At 38.2% G+C, this 15,936-nt stretch overlaps 1 long non-coding RNA gene and 1 other non-coding gene across 8 annotated transcripts in view; both read left to right on the forward strand.

Annotated features, from left to right (window-relative positions):
- The window catches only part of LOC140602789 (uncharacterized), a 183,636-nt gene that overhangs the window by 44,195 nt on the left and 123,505 nt on the right, over positions 1 to 15,936 (forward strand). The window lies entirely within an intron of this gene.
- On the forward strand, positions 654 to 760 carry LOC140603305 (U6 spliceosomal RNA). The gene has a single exon (XR_012006302.1). It is a non-coding gene; the product is annotated as a U6 spliceosomal RNA (small nuclear RNA).

The following is a 15,936-nucleotide window of genomic DNA, read 5'->3' on the forward strand; positions in this document are numbered from 1 at the left end:
CGGTGGGACATTACCTGGTAAACCAGAACTCAGGGTAAATTGGACATAAGGTCTCACAATGACTTGGACTTCACCCAGGTGGGCCTCAGGTAGAACCTGATTTTTCTCGATCAGTGATTATTTCTACATTATCACATGCAATTAAATATCAGCATAAACTGAAGGAACAAAGAATGCAGTGACTCTAAAATCATGATTATATGGTCTCAAGAGTACATTGGCAATAGCACCACCTTACTTTCCTGGTAGGCTTGATTAATATTAATTAACGTCTCTCTCCTGAATGCTTTTCAATTAATGGAAGGGAAAGCAACTCTCAGGTGTGTTGGATGAGGGACTGGGCTGTTGTTAACATTTCAATTGAAGAGTTTACACACGGTTGAAAATCTATACTGCTATGTATGCTTTGATAGAATAAATGTTTATCGTTTTCGATATTTATTGACTGCCTACTGTGTGCCAAATACTCTCTTGGCAGGATGTTTCCTGAATGAGCTCATAATTTACTTCAGGGTTCTGGCTATGGATGTAATTTAACATGATTGGAGAGAAAAATGGCTCCATTAATCAAACTGATGGATTTGTAAATTAAAATATATGAATCAGGATTTATGCTCCTATAGTACATTTATTATAATAAATATTAAAGTCTAGTGCTTGCTTCGGCAGCACATATACTAAAATTGAAACGATATGTTAAAGATGAGCATGGCCCTTGCATAAGGATGACACACAAATTTGTGAAGTGTCCCTTATTTCTAAAAAATATGTTAGAAATTTACATCTAGACTACATTAAATTAATGCATATTTTAATAAAGAAAAGGTCATTTGAAAACTCAGTTGCAAATTATTTATCTTATAGAATTTGTCCTAAGCCTACTGATAATTTGAAAACGTATTTAATGTGTAGGCTATGTTTTCTTTGGAATTTGACGATTGTGTAAAATGATTATTTAGCAGTTGAAACACTGTGGAACTTCCTTTACTTTGAAGTGCATGTATGTTTGGGCACATTTCTCCTGATGTAGTTCGGGGTGATTATTTTCTTTCCTCTTCCTGTATTTATACCGCAGAATCTTTTTCAGTTAGAGAAGCTTGTTGCAATTTCAGCTGTAAAATAGGCAAAGAACTTTCAGTAAAAACCAACATGCTCTTCTACGTAGTTGACCAGAAGGAGGCTCCCTTCCACCTCACTGTATTAAGTTCACTAAAAGCTTCCAAACGTAATTCTTCCCAGGCGTTCTAATATTCCCCAGGCTCTCTCCATCGTTGGTGGTGGTATGGGCAGCACTCTGAAATTTTCCTTTCGGGAACAGAATTTAAACTTGCGTCATAAAAAGATTTCAGTGAATATAAAACATCTTCACACCAACTCATTTATCTATTTTTCTCCTACTTGAATGACAATTAACAAAGATGTTGGGATAAAATTTTCCTCACTTGGGATATCTCAGTATTCCTTAGCTTAATTCTTAAGCTTTGTTTTCTTTACAGCTTTGTTTTGTCAAGCATGTCCAATACATTTTTTAATAGCATTTTGTTTTATTTTGTTTTTTAAGTAGGCTCCATGCCCATCGTGGGGCTTGAGTTCATGACCCTGAGGTCAAGAGTAGCATGCCCTACAGACAGCCAACCAGGCACCCCAACCGAGTCCAATACAATATTTTAAAAATTAATATTTTAAAATGTATCAGTAAGGCGTTTGGATTCCTTAAAAAGCGTAGCTGTCTCTGCCTACCTATTCATCTTAGTCTCTATGCATCTATAGGTAGGAGACACGTGTTTTAAAACAGAGGGTAATCACAGTTCACCACAGAAGCCCTAATTACATTGCATTTGACAATGAAAAAGCCACTAGTAGATTCAGAGCAGAAACAAAAAGTGCAAAATGTTTGCAGAGTGAAGAGGGATGTATCCGCCGCTGTAGGTACACAGTCCATTAAATGATGTCATGGGGTCATTTTGAATACTTGATTTTCAGGTTTTGTTCTTCATTGTCAAGGCAGTTTATGGAGTTCTTGTAAAAACAGCATTGCTGCTCGTTGGAGGAGACTTGCCCTTTAATGATGAAGCAGAGCTGGTTATGAAATACCCAACTGTGACTAATTTTGGAGGAGTAACATCTCAAATAAATTGTCTCCTCAGAATGCTGTTGGAGCTAGTGAGCAGCAGAATGATGATGCATTTATCTGTGCTAATTGCTCCTTTGAGGGTTTATTCCTAGACAGGGCACAGAGTAGACTAATGCTGTACTTCTCACCTCTCCTTGTCACAAAGATTTCAGTTTTGGAGAAATATGATAAGCAGAATAATGAACCTCGGAAATGTCTGTGCCCTAATCCCTAGAACCTGTGAATATGCATGGTTTGTGGCCCCTTCCTGCATTTTCAAAGCCACCTGTATAACATCTTCAAATCAGTCTTACTCCTGCCTCCCTCTTACAAGGACTCTTCTGATTACATTGGTCCCTCCCAGATAATCCAGGCTAATCTTCCCATCTCTACCTTAATCACATCTGCAGTCTCTTTTGCGTGAAGATAATATATTCACAGGTTTCAGGGATTAGAGCATGGCTATCTTTGTGGAGGCCATTTTACCTACCACAATAAGTGTTTGCATGCCAGGTTTATAGTCTTAGAATGCTCACTCTTAGAATGTTTCTTCTTGGGACACAATTCCAATGCTATGAGGAAGTCCAAGCGACCATGTAGAGAGGCCTCCATAGGGAAGAACCAAAGCGTCTGGCCAACACTCCCAACTGAGCTCCCAGCTGGCTGCCAACACCAACTCCTTGCCGTGGGAACAAGGCCCCTATATAAACCTTCCAACTAACCCAATGCCCAAGCCATCACCACAGAGCCGAACTTTTTGATCAATCCACAGAATCATGAAGGATAATAAATAGTGGTTGTTATTTTAAACTCCTAAGGTTTGGACGTGGTATGTTATGTAGCAATAGGTAATTGAAATGCTACTAGTCTCTTATAACTACTACTTGAAATTGAGGAATTCCGACTAGAGGAAGTTGGGTTCTTCTATCACGTATTCAGTATGAAACAGATGACATAGGTCAAAAACATAGCGTCCCTAGCTCAGCACCTGGCACATAGTAGGTACTATAAAAGTATGAATTATCTTTTCCCAAGTAGTCTTCTTGCTACAAAGATTAACACCTACCTCTGTATTGAAAGAGAAGATTTTTCCCTGTTAGAGAAATTTATTTAATAAGGCACGTAACAAAAAATTTTCTGATAATTTTGCTCGGTGGTCCATAATTTAAAGTTATAAAGCCTTAACCTGAATAATGTCTGTATTCCAAAACGATCTTTTCTCAGAAAGTACATCTTAACTAAATTTTAGAATATGAAGTGGAGTCTTGCAGTTCATATTGTTTAATTGCGCTGTCACACAAGAATCTTGGAATTTTTCTTAGTTTGTTCAATTGCTGTAAATGACTTCTGAAAGTAATATAATTACAACTTGTTACGGTTTATGCATTCATAGAATTCATGGAGCAAGCTGAATATGTAACTATTCATTTGGAGCCTAGTTGATTACCATTTGAAAACAGTTAATGGAGTAGCTGATTAGAATACATTGCAAAGAGGCATGATTTAATTTCACATCACCTAGAAAAATTTGATGCCATGTGTGTTAATGGCAGTTTTGAGGGGCATAAGGATTGACATGTTTTCCTGAGCTAAGCGATATGGCCGTGCTGACTCAGTGAAAAACTCACATTTCAAAATACATGAAGTAAGTAATACAATGCAACCTTCTGTGATTAAATTCATCACCTGAGTATTAAAAATGTGAGTGAAGTTCATAAGTAAGGTTTAAAGTGGTGCACTGTGAGATTTGGATGGAAATCCAGCTCAGTGGGGGTTTTCAAATTTTTATAGCAAACTATTTGAATGGATTATGTTCACTTTGTGTTCAGCCTGCTTTTTTCCCCCTCCTCACCTTGGAATCACCAGACTGAAGCTAGAGAGATTTTTTTAAAACTCACAAATCTGTCATGTCATTCCCCCACTTAAAGCTCTTTAGTGGTTCCCTGTTGCCGCCACATAAAAATCCAAATTTCTTAGCTCAGCAGACAGGGTTCTGTGTGATTTTCCACTGCTGATTTTGCAATCTTATCTCTTGACCATTTCCTTCAATGGCTCCAGACATGGAGAAGGACTTGTAATTATTTTCTTCCCTAAGCTACTTTTGGCCCAATGGCCTAGTTATTCCCTACATATCCCTAGCATCTTGTTTAAATGTTACTTCATCTTAGGAAGCTTTTCTTGACCCCTATCCTCAAGGAGCCTAAAAGCAACTTCATGTGCACCTCTGGTACTTCAGTTTTACTCATTTGATGGCACTGATGACGCCAAATCACAATTGCCTGTTGAATTGTCAACTGCCCTCCATTGAGCAGAAGTATACTGCAGGGAGTACTGTGTCAGGTTAATTTTTGACTCTAATGCTAAGTATGGTACCTGGCACATAGAGGAACTAGATATGAATTCACTACATGAACAAAGATGTATTTGCTCAAAGTAAGCAGAGTATAAAAGAACAATTATCAATGCCTCACATTTAGTAGGCACTGGGTATGGATTCATTCATTCATCCCTTATCATGGATCAACACCACAGGATTCATCATTAGTTATATGCCATTTCCCACTGACTTGCCATGTGTTATTTACAAAGGAGTAAGCTGTTGAACTGTATGGTAACATCATATAGAGCAAAATTTTCTTAGAATGGAATAGGCTGGATTCTATAAAAGCTGAAACAGTAGCTTCTCATTTTTAGGACTTCGTGCCTTTTTTTTTTTTTTTTAAAGTAGGCTCTGCGCCCAGTATGGAGCTCAGTGTGGGGCTTGAACTCCTGACCCTGAGATCAAGACCTGAGTTGAGATCAAGAGTCAGACACTTAACCAACTGAGCCATCCAGGCACCCCAAGACTTTGTGTCTTATGATCTTTATGCGTGTCTTATGCACACTCTGTATGCATCCTTCTAATTTAGGTCTCAGACTAGAAGGTTTCTCCTTGGAGAGCTTTTCTTGACCACTCAATCCAACATCCTCCCTATCCCCTCTCTCGTTGGGGATCTCCAGTAATTATCATATCAAGTAGCTTCAGTATCTTCCATTACACCTATCACTCCCTAAAACTATCTCACTTATGAATTTCTTTTACTTATTGACTATAAGCATCTTCCAGAATGAAAGTGTATGAGAACAGAGACTTGCCTATTGCTCTAGTGCTTCGAACACCACCTGTCATGTGGTGGGTGAATGCATGCACAAAATAATCTAAGAGAGCTTCCTCCAATGATGACATTGGCCAGTATCCCTCAGGATCATCTCAGCTGCCATTAATCAAGTTTCTTGTTAGACAAATATTCAAAAACACATGAGGTGATATAATTGATAAAATTTGCACATCCTATGATGACTTTCTATCAAGTCAATAGAACAGATGGCTGATTTTATCATAACTGTTAGTGACTTTTATTGGAGAAGAGAGATATTGGCCAAATAATCTTGTGTAATCTATTAATTTTGGAAAGTTATTATGGCAAAACAATAGGTTTTCTTTTAAAAAAAAAAAGCATGAGTAATATGAAATCATTATAATACATTTCCATAAAATTAGTTTCTGGGGGACTACTTTGTCATCTTTTCTTTCATTTTCTTGAGAGGGACTCACCCAAACCCTGGAAGGAAGACAGAATTGAAAGGAAAATGTGCTAATTTTCTCTGTACCCCTCACTGTTTTTTCCATGTGAAAGAGAATGACATGTTGATTGGGGCAGGAGGTCATTCACTGGCTCAAGTTATGCGTTGGGTAAAGTAACTATGTACATCCTCTTTCTGGCATTCCACGGGAGATGTTATAGTCCATGATGCTTCATGCAAGTGTTTGGGTAAGAGAGTTTTATGGATTTAGCCTTTTCCAAGGTAGGCCCCAGGGTCTAAATTCTGGGATAGAGTGAGACCATATTAGGGATCTTTACTATTGCTCTAATGCAGCCAATACCAGAGAGTTCTACATGCATTTCATAGTTTAAGTTGATCCCCATTATTTGAAAAACAGGTATAGCAAACTTTACCTGTATTGGAACCCACAGGAGAAAGGGCAAGAGAGTAGGCTTTCTAGAAATGCTAGCACCAATAATTGTTCTTCATGAATGAGAATGTTTCTTTGGCTTTTTATACAAAGAAAAATGTAGAGAATATGAGTATTGCATGTTACTACCATCAGAGAACAGCAATGTAATATTAATTTTTCTAAGTAAATGAAATGTATGGAATATAGAAATGCCTTTAATTTAGAACCTGAAGTTGTGATATTGAAATGATGTCCAGGGACCCCTGGGTGGCTCAGCAGTTGAGCATCGACCTTCGGATCAGGGCGTGATCGTGGGATCCAGGATCGAGTCCCACGTCGGGCTCCCCCCATGGAGCCTGCTTCTCCCTCTGCCTGTGTCTCTGCCTCTCTCTCTATGTGTCTCTCATGAATAAATAAATTAAAACAAAATGAAATGATGTCCATAGCACTGGTCTTCCTGCCAAGTGTAATCTGGAGCCAGGCTCAGTAGAAGACTGTATTTGACTAGAATCAGCAAAGGTTAACAAGCAAACATTTTTAGCTGTCAACAATTAAGCAAAATACTGTTTCTCTTTATTTTTACTAATTCTATACACTTCTACAATGTAATGGTAGCAGGTGTTAGTGTTAACTGGTAGGTTTCTATATTTATTTTAGAAATTGACACTTCGTAAACATCAAAGCAGTGTTGCATAGGTGCTATGTTCCATATGTCTAGAAACTTAGTCATCACTATCATCATTTGACATTCTTTATAGAGAGATGGGAAATAAAATAGGATTAGCTCTTTATTTTCACTTTAATTTGATAGCACTCTAAACTACTAGGACTCTTATAATCTCATTTGACTGTAACCCAAATTTAAACTATGGACTAATACACCTTGATATCTAAGAATATAATATAAGATCCTGTTGTAAGTTGATATTAAACTCTTCTTGTTTATGAAGATGTTTAAGAAAAAGTACCACTTAACCAATGAAGGGGCACTCCCAGGAGAAGACGACAAAGGAATACAAAGCAGCAAATACTACCTTGTATTAGCAAAAAGCTACTGATCTTTTATATTTCAAGAATGGCATATGTGGAAAATTGTTAAAAATTTTGAAAAGCGAAAGATGTCAACACAAATTGTAGTCTTGGTTATTTTAGTTCAGCCTGTGACATTTCTTAGATAACCTCTAATTCTTACTATCTTCTGAGTACGATATGCAAGAAGACTGATAAATAAGGGTGCAGATCTTTGTTTTTCATTTGCGTAGGCTATTAGGATCATAAGTGAAACCTGCCCATTTTGTGATCTAATCAATTTTCTTTGGTTTAACACCAAGACTAATGCATCCCTTTCTTAGGCTCTTCCAGCTTATCTGAACTTAGAGTTTTTAGTCATTCATGTAAAGCCTTTTATGTCAGTTTTAGATTTGAAAATGGGTCCCAGCTGCTCTGGTTTCTTAATCCCTCCCAGAAAGGCATATGTGACAGCGTCTCCCTCAGGGAGATTGCAGCTCCAAAGCTTTTTCTCCTAGGTGAGGAAGTACTGGGCCAGACTCTATTCATGCTTACTTCCCTAGCTGGCTAATTAGATTAATACATGTTTTATGTTTTTTATGAATAGACATAAGAATATAAGGAATATAAGAATAGTGTTTTATAGATATATAGTTATATATAATTATATGTATGAAATGATTTTGTAAATTGCTGTATGCTTAGTATTTTTGAAACTTCTTTCAGGTGCTAGTATGTAGTAAGGGTTCAATAAATATTGAATAAATGAATGAATGAACATGTGAAGAAATAAAAGTTGGCTTAATAGCCGACTCACGAATTCTGTTAGTTTCAATGTTTTGCCCCAGTTTATTGTTTTTTTTTATTTATTTACTTGAGAAAGAGAGAAAGCGAGTACAGAGGGACAAGCAAGCTCCCCACTGAGCAGGGAACCCCATGCGGTGCTCAATCCTGGGATCCTGGGATCATGACCTGAGCCAAAGACAGACACTTACCTGAATGAGTGCACCCAGGAACCCCATTTGTACAATAATTTTGAAAGCTGTTAAGTATTTGATTTATATTTTTTATCTAATTAAAGAACTAAACACTTAGAGGCTTGTTTGCTGTCTTCTTAAAATTATATAACCTTACTTCTGAACTTACTCCCTAAGAAGTTTTAAGAGATCTCTTATCTATATTTTATTAAATCACCCAATTTCACATTTAGAAATTTCTTACCCAAAGAATTCATAGGACAAGTTTTCAATCTCAACACACTTAGCTATACATGCCATATGCTAATTTGTTCCAGAATTAAGTTAGAACAATGGACTCCATTCCAAGATTCTAGATTACATCAGTGCTATATAATATATGCTTATTTATACTCAGGGTGGATTCTTATATTCTTCTAGTAAGTGTGGAAAAGATTAAAATAATCAGTTTGGAATAATGGAATTCAAATTCTACTTTTGAAGCTTAAAGACAACACTGGAACTTTGGCCAAAAGTAGTAGATAATATTGTGAATAGAATTTATCAAAATGTAGATAAAGTAAGCATCCTGAAGCTATCCACCTCTGAAAATATGACAGACTTTTTGCCAGTGCTACTTTGTCTTATTATATCAATTCAGGTTTTATTAAAATTCTGTTGTCTCTTCAAGGGTGAGCATAAGTGGTGGTATATAGAATAGTGAAGTCTTGCTCAGGATACGGTTACGGTCGTGGATCACACCACATACAGGCTGCACTGCTTTGACAATGCAGAACCTAAAGCAACTTTTCCACATATCTTAGCAAAAGGTATCTTTCCCTGTAAGTGCAAGTTGAGACTTGTTTTGATAATGGCTCCTTAGTATAATTGCATTTGAAAACTTTTAAATGTACTCTTCTATTTTATTTTATTTTTTTTGTACTCTTCTATTTTAAATATGTTTCTTTATAGCTGAAAAAGACTTCCCAATCAACATAATCTTAAAACATAAGTCATCTTTTCTTTGACACTTTGAATGAATAAAAAATGATCAGTCTCCCCATTACTACTTATGGCTGCCTGTCTGTCTCTAATTGAACACCCTCTTTAAATACACCGTTGAGTGAGGATAAAAAGGAGTGGCATTATATTTGTGCCACAAAGGCATCAGAATATTATATGTTCAAGACAGAAAAATTTTTGAAGACAAATGGAGTGGTGATCTCATTTTTCATCCTTATTATAGGTTAACCATAACAGTCACGGTATTTCCAAGACCGTCTGAGCAACTGATTTACATTTCTTTACTACATCTATTGCCTTGGTTGAATGACATAAAGGGTATTTGCCAAATTCACTGCTCTCAGGAGAGTCAGCTTCCTATTTTCTCTGCAGTTGGAGACACCAAGTCTTGCTTTTTTATATTAATATCTTCTAGTAGGTGTCAATACAAAGCCTGTAAATATAGTGCTTTGCAAAAGAGTATTTCAGATACATAGTTTCTAGAGTTTAGAAGAGGGTAGCTTTATGGGAGCCTGTATAAAATTTACATTTGTTGCTTAATAAGCTATTGACCATAGCTCTGTTTTATTTTAGTAAACCTTAGGTGAGAAGGGAAAATAAGCTGAAATTCTGATGCCTAACCCCTTTGTTTGTCTTTTAAATGGATTGAATGAGGGAGGTCTGTTGGTTAGTGCAACAGAGTCAATAGAACAGCAGGATGCCACAAAAGCTGAAAAATGCGTTCTTAATAGCTTCTTGATGGGGTCAAAAACAGGTAATATTCTTTCACTGAAAAAGAAAATGAGAGATCATAAATGAAATTCATGCTATCCAGTTAGAAGTATCTGTTATTATCTAGTATTTTCAAATGTAAATAATTGTTTGTTTTGAATGGGTCACTAAGCAGGTAAAAAAATTTTTTTAAACCAATAACCCTTTTCTTCAGTATTAAGATGAAAGATGAGCCAGTGTTCTTCTTGCTGGCTAAGTCATTTTACTAGTGAACACCCTTGTTTGATTGCCCAATTTGTTAGATTTTCACCTTACTAATGGAAGGTGTTCTCTTTTTCGTAAACAGAGGAAACTGTAGGTTTATCTTTAACCAAACCACAGGGAGGCTGAATAGAATGACTTTTAACCACTCCCTTTTCAACCAGGCAGCACATGTAGACTAAAATGTGCATCAGCCAGTATGATGGATAAATACAGAGGAGGCGTGGACAGGAAAGGAAAAACAATCTGAATTTTCACTAATTTGCTATCACTGTAAATGACAGGCTTTAGGATCACATAATATTGATACCGGGTCACTTGACTCAACCCACTGATTGAACAGAAGTGAACCCTAATCCAAAAGAGATTAAGGGGTGCTCATTCAATATGCCGGTGAAACTTGCTATTGGAGCCTGGAGGATGGAGGGCAGTGCTCTCTTCTCAGCTCCAGCTTGTCGTTGATAGGTAGGAAAATGGGACCAGAGCCATTATGTCTTCAAGTGAATGTAGAAGTCCAGATTTTAATGTGAAATCTCCCAATCTTTAAATATTGGCAACTGCATAATTAAAAATTTTTGAAACATTTCGCCACTCAACTATATATCTGTGGGTTTCCAATTTGTAGCCTTGGGTTAAGACATATAATATAGTTCACAAAATGGTTCTTTAGCCAACAATTGTAAAAATGAAATGTGTTTTTGAATAATTGTAATTCAGTGAACACTTGTTAGTACCTGCTTGAGTGTACTGACCTTTTCCAAAAGTGTAGGCGGTACAATTCCATATCTCAAAGTTATGAAGTAAATATTTATTTATGATATCTCTGGTTATTTCATGGGTACTCATACACTTCTCCCTAACTAAATTATAATCCCCTAGAATTATTTATTCTATATCTACTGTAGCATCTTCTGATTGGCCTCTACTAATTCTGCTGTAGACATTCCAGGCATCATCTCCTAACAGTGTTCAAGAGGAAATGGGACTGTTTCTTTCCATTTTTCTGTTTTAAAACTAGGGAAATCTCTCATGGAAGCTCTCCAGGATGTTTGTCCTACTTGTCAGAACAGAGTCATACCTTTATTCCTGACCAAATCATTGGTGATTAGAATGAGATCATCATAATAATTCTAGGCCAGGACTTCTCAACAGGGGTATATTGGTGCCTCAGGGAAGAGCAGGGAGGACATTTCAAACCTTTGTTCTGTGGGACTGTCCCATGCATTTTAGAATGTTCACCATTTAAGACCCTTAATGAAAAATACCTTTCGGTCACTAGGAAAACCCCAAAATTCCCCACCTGGCATTTCCCAAGAGCCTGAGAGTGGGGAAGAACATGTCCTGTTTAGGACAACTGGCTTAGGTTAATCATTTTGAAGGAATGAATTGGGATTAATCACAAAGACTGTAACACTCTCCCTTCATGTTTCCTCATTTCAGCATCATTTCTCTTATTATCCAAGCCAGAAGCTAAAGTGATATTCTTCAAACATGCTTCTTCCCCCGCTACAATAGCTAATAATGACCAAGTCTGCTAAAATACAAATTAACTCTAATGCTCTTGGTCACCTCTGTCATCATCATGGCCCAGGCCATCATCTCTCTTAGACAATTGTTATAGCTTCCTAACTGGTCTGCTTACTTTCTTGCTCCTTGTTCTTCCAATAGCCACAAAAATGACCTTAAAATATATTCGGTATATGTAGCTCTCTTTAATGAATTCCCACTAAATTATGGGTGCATTTATTTTTTTCCTCTCACTTGAACTCATGAGTGTAAGTCATACCTTTTTGGTAGATTGGATTGTTTTTCCTAATTCTTCTCTTTCTCCTTACAAAGGAATTACATATCTTTTGCTATGTGAGCTTTTAGTTCCTCCCACAAGAGTAAGCAGGTTTTATTTCCTTATTGCATTGATGTTGTACTTGGTTATATGCCTTTCTTTGACGTACAGAAAGCTGTCTTGAGAGACATGATGTTTCCACTTGCCCCTCTCTCATTCCTCTGTGTGAAGATTGTATATTAGTAGCTCCTGGTCTCAGAAGGAAAATTCTTGGTGCAAACCAGAACTCAACACAACCTTGATTCAAACCCAGCTGAATCCTTAGTAATAATGTAGAAAAAATACATATTTGCTGTCATAACTGGGATTTCGAGTTTATTTTTCTAATGCAGAATTATTGTATCAATAATACACTAATTATAATTAGCAATAGTTGAATAATTTTATTCAGGGTTTCAGGCTAGTACTGTGTCATGCAGCAGATATTAAATAAATATTCAATAAAGATGCTAATGGTTAAATTAGTTTTATGATAGGTAACTACATTTGAACTTATTCTAATTGTTTCTTTCTTAGTTGCTCTTGTATTAAGCCATGTCAGATTTCTCTCATTGATCATATAGGTCCTTTTGGAAAGCAGGAATCAAAGACACTCTTCAATTAAAGTTCATTTCCATTTTCAGGTTTATAATCCCAGTGCCAATCAAATAAGGGGTGTAGTTTATTAGAGCTTTGTGGAAGTTGGTGAATTGGGTGGTTATGTAGAAAAATGAATTTATCCCATGTTGGAGTTCCACCATTCTGCATGCCAGTTTCTTAGCACAGACTGTATACCCCAGTGCAGGCTTTGGTAGACACTTCTATCCTTCCGCTTTTAAAGATGATAGAATAAAGACCAACCATATAGTCAATCCACAAACATCTTGTCAAGAATATATCAAGTGCAAACTGTGTGTCCATGTCTGGGCAAGGTAGGAAAGTGCTAGGAAATTGGGAAGTTAGAAGGAAAGGAAAGAGCTAGGAAAGTGATTGGGAAGTAATGGGAAATCCTGGCTCTGGTCTCAAAGAGCTTACAATTTTTTTCATGGACTCTGAGACCAGTACCTAGTAAACCATTGTGAACAATTATGGACAGTTTACTTACAAAACAAAACAATCTTTTTTTTTTTTTTCATTTGGGTGCAGCTTTTTAATTTGTGTAATCTTCATCACTCCAACGCTGATGACTTTGTTTAAGAGGGCCCACTGTGTTGATGGCTGTCTTGTAGACAGTATCAAAGGGATTTCCCTATTTAATGTTTACACTGATGGTTACAGATGGGGTTCCCTGCTTCAATGAGGCTGTTGGGAATTTTGTTCAAATGGCTCCATTCAGGCATACTTATTATCTAATTGAAGGATCAAGGGAAGCTTAGCCCAGGGGAAGGAAGACAGAGGGAGCATGATAGCTGCTATCAAGTATTTTAAAGCTTGTCATCTGGAAGAAGGATTGAATATGAGGCAGGGAAACCCGATCGGAGTCTATAAGACCCAAATAAGTTGTATTCATCATAGGATTCAGGGTTGCCCTGAATGGTTTAGATGACTTCACTTGGCATGGGGGGCAGGAGGGAAGAGTAGTCTCCAGTGTCTATTGGTAAGAGCATAGTCACGGTTTTCAACCATCTCTGCCCTTGGTTTAGAAAATACTAGTGTCCTGAGTCTGACCCTAGGGTTCCAGACTTTCTCACCATCTGACAGGTGGAGCAGCATCTCTGATGTGTGCCTCCATTCTTCCATTAGATGTCTAGAAGTGTAGCTGCAGACCAGCATATTCTCCAGGGCTCAAAGATGATTATGGGGCATGCTGGAAGCAGTGAGCAGAGAATCACTGTGAAAGGCAGTTGTTCTTTCTAAACTAAGGTACAGGGAGGGGTCCTCTAGGCTGGCCTCAGCTCGTCTTGTTCATGGCAGTCCTTCCCATTATTCATGGCCTGGATGTCTCCCCTACCCTAAAGGGATCCCAGAACTGGGCTGAGGTTGTCTGCTGCCTCTCAGACCCAGAGCACCACTCTCTTTGCTTTTTCCTGTCTTCCTCCCTGGCTACCACCATGCTACTCCTGATCAAGCCTTACTTGTAATCAATCCTCATTCTATTTCTTTTCTCTAACAATTGATCTACTTATTAGAAAAAGTACAGACATTAGAAACCACACAAAATCTTATTACCTCTCTCCTTATTGGGAGGATATCTTACATGCTTCTCTATAGTTATAAGGAATTTTTGAAATTTCCTTACTAAGCAAGGGGAAAAAGTACCAGTTAAGCCTTCCTCTGGAACTCCTCCTTCCACTGAATACTTTCAATGCTTTGGGGAAAAGAACTCCTTCCCAGAGAAGATAATTGAGTTATTGACAATATCTTACGGGCAGGATGATATGGCTGGGGAGAGTTACATGGAAGGCTTAGCTAGAAGACTTCTAATGTCTGTTAATGAATTAACTCATATTCTGTCCCATAGATTTCTGTGTGTCCCAACTTCTACAGACTAATACTTTTCTCAAATCCAGTGAGTATCTTTATGATCATTACTTTAAAAGCCTCTATCAGACATATTACTTATATCCATTTCACTTAGGTCTCTTGCTGTGGTTTAGTCTCATTCTTTCATTTGGGACATACTTCTCTGTCTTCTTATTTAGTCTGACTCTGTGTCTGTTTCTCTGTTATGAAAGTCAGGTTCTTTCCTTGCTCTTTTTTTTTTTTTTAAGATTTTATTTATTTATTCATGAGAGACACAAAGAGAGACAGAGACACAGGCAGAGGGAGAAGCAGGCTCCCTGCAGGGAGCCTGATGTGGGACTTGATCTCAGGAGCCAAAGGCAGACACTCAACCACTGAGCCACCCAGATGCCCCTCTTTCCTTGCTCTTAATGGTGAAGACCATTAAGTCTTAATAGACTTGTGAAGAAATGTCCTGTAGCGTCCTGCAGTGCAGTGTCCCCTGTTCCCCAGGGCCTGGCATGTAGGAAGAATCTCCTATGTGTATCTCCTGTGCTTTGCTGTTGAGTCCTGGCCTCTTTTTCCTTCAGTCCAATTGTCTTCAAAGACTCCCAGAAGGGGCAGAGTGCATTTTAACATAGTGCACAGTGTCCTGCTTATGAATGAGACTTCCACTGCTTGCCACAGGAATGGAGATCCTGCAAAATGCGTGGGTTGAGAGATGTGGTGTTGGCAAGGTTTGTGCCAGTCTTCTGGGGGAGGGGCCCCACGGCGTGGGGACTAAGGTGAGACCGGGAAGAGTAGATCCACTTCAGTGCAGCGTGGAAGGGGGTGCTTTATGTGAGCAAGTCAAATAGCAAGTGTCAGTGCTGCAGGTGGCTGTTGTTTCTGCTGGGGGGCAGGTAAGGAAATGGAGCCTGCTAGTTCCTTTGTTCCTGGAGGGGTCTCCCCATGATCCCTGTCTCTCTGGGCTGTCTCTGAGACAAGCAAGCAACTCTCCCTACCGTCTGCCCACCTTGTTCCCTCCACCCCATCTGTGTTTTTGAAACTGCTGGTTCTGGACTGTATCTGCAAGGGCTGTTTGTCATGCTGCTTCTTTATAGATGGAAATTCTGATTCTTAATGCCCTCCAGGCTTTACCAGAGCTGAACCCACTGATTTTTTAAATTCCAGGCTTTGTGTCCTGCTGGTTATAAGAACTCATGAAATTCAGCTCTTCTTGCTTTCAAAGGCAAATATTATGGAGATTCATCCTCCCTGACTCCTGGGCTCCTTGGTGTGAAAGTCTGTTTTTGCCCTTCTCTGAACCACTGGCTCCCTCCCAACATGGGTAGCCATAGTCCTTTTCTCTCCCAGATGGCTGTTCACCTTTCCTACCTTCTTCAATGTGGCCTCTTCTCTACCTTTAGTTGTGGAGTTATTTATGCTGATGTGAGTGTTATCTAGTTGTATCCATGGGACAGGGCAAGTTTAGGATTTTCCTACCCTGCCATCTTCCCGGTAGACCAGTGTCCACTTAATACATTCTCTCATTCTCATTATTCAAGAAATGATACTGAGATGGCACTCATTCAATTCTCGTAATGTCTTTTTGAGGGGTGTA

Source organism: Canis lupus, chromosome 13 (genome assembly GCF_048164855.1).
Source record: "Canis lupus baileyi chromosome 13, mCanLup2.hap1, whole genome shotgun sequence".
Lineage (NCBI taxonomy): Eukaryota > Metazoa > Chordata > Mammalia > Carnivora > Canidae > Canis > Canis lupus.